Here is a 6,000-nt window from a genome sequence, read left to right on the forward strand (position 1 = left end):
TCAAGGCAAGAATACTGAAGTGGTTTGCCATTCTCTTCTCCAGTGGACCACATTCTGTCAGACCTCTCCACCATGACCTGTCCATCATGTGCTAAATGCCCAGTCAATACTTTAAATGAATAAATGAAAGAATGAATGATTAGTAACCCCCAGAGAGAATGGGCATGGCTTAGTTTCATTGAGTTAGACAAGGCTGTGGTCCTAGTGTGATTAGCTTGTCTAGTTTTCTGTGAGTATGGTTTCAGTGTGTCTGCCCTCTGATGCCCTCTTGCAACACCTACCATCTTACTTGGGTTTCTCTTACCTTGGGTGTGGGGTAATCTCTTCACAGCTGCTCCAGCACAGCACAACCACTGCTCCTTACCTTGAATGAGGGGTATCTCCTCACCGCCGCCCTTCCTGATCTTCAACATGGGATGGCTCCTCTAGGCCCTCCTGCGCTTAGTGCGCTGGCTGCAGCCGCCTGGTCTGTTCAAAAGCTAATCAAGTGGGCAAATTACCTTGGGAGTGGGGGGAATATATAATTTCAGCCAGAGAGAACAGCAGTTCAGTATCTCTGGGGTGCAAACAGGCCTAGGGTGTTCAAGAAAAAGTCAAGGAGCGGCAAAGTCAAGGAGCCTGGCGGTGAGGAGTGGTCATTGTCAGGAGATGATGGCATGGAGAGTTCATCAGGGCAGATCTTGTGAGGGCCTTGGAGGCCATTGGGGAGAACTTGCTGTTTCATGCTAATTGTGGTGGGAGCCACTGAGGACGTCTGAGTTGGGGAGTGCTGTGTCCTGATTCATATTTCAAAAGGATCAGTTTAACTCAATAGTAACTATGACCAGTGGAGCCAGGTTGATTAAATGGTACCTTCTAGTGGAGGCCTGTTGCATCAGCCATGTAAGAAAGAATCAGCATAGGCATTATCTGTTCATTACCTACAAGAAAATATCCACCTTTTAATTAATTAATTAGCTTATTTATTTTTGGCTGCGCCTGGGTCTTCTTTGCTGCACGTAGGTTTTCTCTAGTTGTGGCAAGCAGGGGCTACTCTTCCTTGTGGTACACGTGCTTCTCATTGCAGGGGATTCTCTTGTTGCCAAGCAAAGAATCTAGGCTCACAGTCTTCAGTAGATGTGGCAGATGGGCTCAGTTGTTGCGGCTCAGGGGCTCTAGAGCACAGGCTCAGTAGTTGTGGTACACGGGCTTAGTTGCTCTGGGGCATGTGGAATCTTTCTGGATCAGGGATGGAATCTGTATCCTCTGTGTTGACAGATGGATTCTGAACCACTAGATCACAAGGAAGTCCAATATGCACTTTCTAAAGTTCTTAATGGATTGAAAAAGTCGTCCCATTCAATTATTTTAAAAGTCCACCAATCTCCTTTTTTACATTTTACTTTCAGCAGCCAAAGCTTGCACTTTCTGAGAGCTTAGAAGCCAAGGTTATGGGTTCATTCCACCACAGAGGCTGACCCAGCTTGCAGTACCATCAAGGTCCTGTCCAAAAGCAAGTTTTCCAGAATGTTCATAGGTCACACCTGTAGGCCTGAGATGATATGCAGAAAGTGATTCATCAGGTGACAGAAGGAAGCTTCGGATTAGTCAGAACTTGATCTCATCCGGTAACCACATTTTACATACCTAGAAGTAATTTGCGAAATGTTCAAAATAAGCCACCTTGTCAGTTCCAATGTTTTCCTTTTAGTGACCTCTCTTCTTCACTCTTTCTTAGGTGGGATAATTCTGAGCCAGGTTCTTTACACATTCTTTGCTTTCTAGAGTTTTCCTACAGGACCAAAATCCAATTATATGTAGCTGGCTTAAAATGCATCCCAAATAAATTTACTTATTGGCTTCCCAGAGAAAGCAGTTGCACTTGAATCCCTGTCTCAGGGGCTGCTTCTAAGGGACCCAAATTGAGATGCCCTCTGTGTAAAACCCTCCCCTATCCTGAGATGGCTTTACTTGGCCACTTCCTTGACTCATAAAGGCAGAGAGGATTCAGGAGAAATGAAATTTACCCATAAAGGAGCAATAAAAAAAAATTACCCTGTTATGTCAGTGATTCATTAGCCCTTTGTGCCCTGAAGCAAGGGGCCTGACCCTATCTAGATAGTCCCGGATCTAGAGTATTAGGCGCTAACTCTCCAGAATGGATGTCTTAACCACTGCTCCTCGCCCCTCCCTGACCTGGGTTAAGTGAAGCAGGGCTATTACATAAGATTCTTACCTCCCACCAGCAGAAGACACTACCTCACGCCCAGAAAGCTAGGCTTCCTCCTGTTGTTGTTCAGTCTCTCAGCTGTGTCTGACTCTGAGACCCCATGGACTGTAGCATGCCAGGCTTCCCTGTCTTTCACCATCTCCCAGAACTTGCTCAAACTAATGTCCATTGAGTCAATGATGCCATCCAACCATCTCATCTTCTGTCATCCCTTTCTCCTGCCTTCAATTTTTCCCAGCATCGGCGTCTTTCCCAATGAGTCAGTTCTTCACATCAGGAGGCCAAAGTAAAGGAGCTTCAGCTTCAGCATCAGTCCTTCCAATGAATATTCAGGATTGATTTCCTTTAGGATTGACTGGTTTGATCTCCTTGAAAGGCAATGCCAAAGAATGTTCAAACAACCACACAGTTGCACTCATTTCACATGCTAGCAAAGTAATGCTCAGAATTCTCCAAGCGAAGCTTCAACAGTACGTGAATCAAGAATTTTCAGATGCTCAAGCTAGATTTAGAAAAGACAGAGGAACCTGAGATCAAACTGCCAACATCCACTGGATCGTAGAAAAAAGCAACAGAATTCCAGAAAAACATCTACTTCTGCTTCAATGACTAAACCAAAGCCTTTGACTTTGTGGATCACAACAAACTGTGGAAAATTCTTCACGAGCTGGGAATACCGACCACCTTACCTGCCTCCTGAGAAACCAGTATTCAGGTCAAAAACCAACAGTTAGAACCAGACATGGAACAACAGACTGGTTCCAAATTGGGAAAGGAGTACATCAAGGTTGTATATTGTCACCCTGCTTCTTTAACTTTTATGCAGAGTGCTGCTGCTGCTGCTAAGTCGCTTCAGTTGTGTCCGGCTCTGTGCGACCTCATAGACGGAAGCCCACCAGACTCTCCTGTCCCTGGGATTCGCCAGGCAAGAACACTGGAGCGGTTTGCCATTTTCTTCCCAATGCATGAAAGTGAAAAGTGAAAGGGAACTCACTCAGTCGTGTCTGACTCTTAGCGATCCCATGAACTGCAGCCTACCAGGCTCTTCCATCCATGGGATTTTCCAGGCAAGAGTACTGTACCTCATGCGAATTGCCGGGCTGGATGAAGCACAAGCTGGAATCAAGACTGCCGGGAGAAATATCAATAACCTCAGATAAGCAAATGACACCACCCTTATGGCAGAAAGTGGAGAAGAACTAAAGAGCCTCTTGATGAAAGTGAAAGAGAGTGAAAAAGCTGGCTTAAAACTCAGCAATCAAAAAATGAAGATCATTTCATTTCGTCCCATCACTTCAGGGCAAATAAATGGGGAAACAATGGAAACAGAGACAGACTTTGTTTTCTTGGGTTCCAAAATCACTGCAGATGATGACTGCAGCCATGAAATTAAAAGATGCTTGCTCCTTGGAAGAAAAGCAATGACCAACCTAGATAGCATATTAAAAAGCAGAGACATTACTTTGACAACAAAAGTCTGTATAGTCAAATCTATGGTTTTTCCAGTATTCATGAATGGTTGTGAGAGTTGAACCATAAATAAAGCTGAGCACTGAAGGCCTGATACTTTTGAACTGTGGTACTGGAGAAGATTCTTGAGAGTCTTGGACTGCAAGGAGATCAAACCAGTCAATCCTAAAGGAAATCAGTCCTTTGGAAGGACTGATGCTGAATCTCCAATACTTATGCTTCCTCTTGAACGAAAGCTTAATTTTCATTACCCCAGAGAAAGAAGCATTCCTTGCATGGTTAAGTCATTGCCCATCCCCTCTTTGGCATTATATGTCAAGCCTCTTCCTCCTTGAGTCAGGGCCCTGACTTAGAATGGTAGCCCTTGATTTTAACTCAACCTATAGTTCCAACATGCTACACACAGATTTTAAGTCCCTAACCTTTCTCACAAGCTTCCCACTTTGCTGGGAGATAAACCATGTTATCAATAAGAGAACAGCCAAAAATCATTATACTCAAATTTCTTTAAAATCTCAGAGTGGAAATGGCCTTTATGGTACAAAATCCAGAAGCAATAATAAGAAAAGGTCAATAAACTTGACCAATATTTAAAATGTCTGAGTTGCTTTAAAAAAAAAAAAAAAGGAAGGGTTTTAAAAAAGGCGGGAGGGGGGCGGGGCGGGAATCTTCTTGCATATTACTGGGCTTCCCAGATGGTGAAGAGGTAAAGAATCTGCCTGCCAATGCAGGACACACAAGAGATGTGGGTTCAATCTCTGGATTGGGAAGATCCCCTGGAATAGGAAATGGCAACCCACTCCAGCATTGTTGCCTGGAAAATTCCATGGACAGAGGAGCCTGGTGGGCTACAGTCCCTGGGATTGCAAAGAGTTAGACACGATTGAGCACACAGACAAAATGATGAAACTACTTAATCCTCCACAAAAGGCTGTTACGTACGTCCGATTTCAGAGAAAGAGCCTAAGGTTTGGAGAAGTAAAGAGATTTTGCTCAAGGTCAGGTTGTTGAGGCACTTTTCACACCCTAAGGGAGTCACTCCTGATTCTAGGAAGATGGATGAGAGAGGAGAGAGAGAAGGGGACATGGGAGGCAGAGCAGAGGAAGGGGAAGGGCTGAACTCCCAGGAGAGAAGGGGTGTCAGGAAGGGCATGGACACTGCCTCCTCAGTCTGAGTAAGAAGAGGTGGACTAAGCCTGTCACCTATCACCTGTACATTTATTGTGTGCTAGCTGTGTGCCCTGTGCTGATTCAAGAGGGACAAGTACAGGCCCTCCTAAAAGTAGGGACAGTATGCTACTCCAGCCAGTCTCGTGGGAGCAGTGTGAGGATCAGGTGACGAGGCAGGGACCCAGGGCCAGCTTTACAAAACACTCTGTACTAAGAACCTGTCATGGATGCTAGGAAGGGCTGGGAATGAGGTGTGCGGCAGTCATAAAACCTTGACATCATCCTCGATGTCTTTTTCTTGCACACTTCAGTTCACTCCATTAGAAAATCCTATTGGCAGAAACTGATGCATCTTGACCTTCACTTCTCCTATAAGGACTGGGAGTTACGGAGGGTTCTGAGTGAGCAGAGGAGGCCAGGCCGCACTGGGGAAACAAATTCAGGAAATAAACTGCCTACAAAGATCTCAGAGAATACGGATCTGAATTTCCAAGGCCCCAGCATTTTGTTGTGATTGCTTTCCTCATTCTAAATAAATTTTCATTCACAAGCCTTGATCCTGTAGGGCTTTCTGTAACAGGCCTCTTTTCTCCCCTCCCCCCACAACTGTATAAGCTTCAGGCCCCAGAAAACCTTCATCCACTCCTGGTTTAAAGTCTCAGAGCTCACCAAGGCAGGACTTGAGAACAGAGGTGTAAATTTGTCATGAAAGTGGAGGCAGAGCCGCAGTAAAGAGTAAATCCTCATCTAACATGGCAGAAAGTCAATAGATAAATCAAGAAACCGCTATGTAAGCTTATTTTTTAGCGACATGGGGGTAACCACTAGAAGAACTCAACGAAGGAAGTGATATAAAGGACTGCGTGGAGGGCGCACGGGAGAGGACCCTGTTGCTTTCATTTTAAGAACACGTAAGTAGGCAATTTTATTTTGTAAAAACGTTCATGCATTACTTTGATATATTTAAAATTTGATCTTTAAAAATAGATAGTAAAAAATAAAAATAAGAAATAAAACAGAATGTAAAACAAAAATAAAATGCAAACGCACACACAACAGCTAGTGAATGGGGGCAGCGGTGGGAGAGTGGGGCGACAGAGCGTGGTTTCTAGGGAGGGGGCGGGGCATGGGAACCTGGTCTCGTTTAGGGC

Source organism: Ovis canadensis, chromosome 1, assembly GCF_042477335.2.
Source record: "Ovis canadensis isolate MfBH-ARS-UI-01 breed Bighorn chromosome 1, ARS-UI_OviCan_v2, whole genome shotgun sequence".
In the NCBI taxonomy this organism is placed as follows: domain Eukaryota; kingdom Metazoa; phylum Chordata; class Mammalia; order Artiodactyla; family Bovidae; genus Ovis; species Ovis canadensis.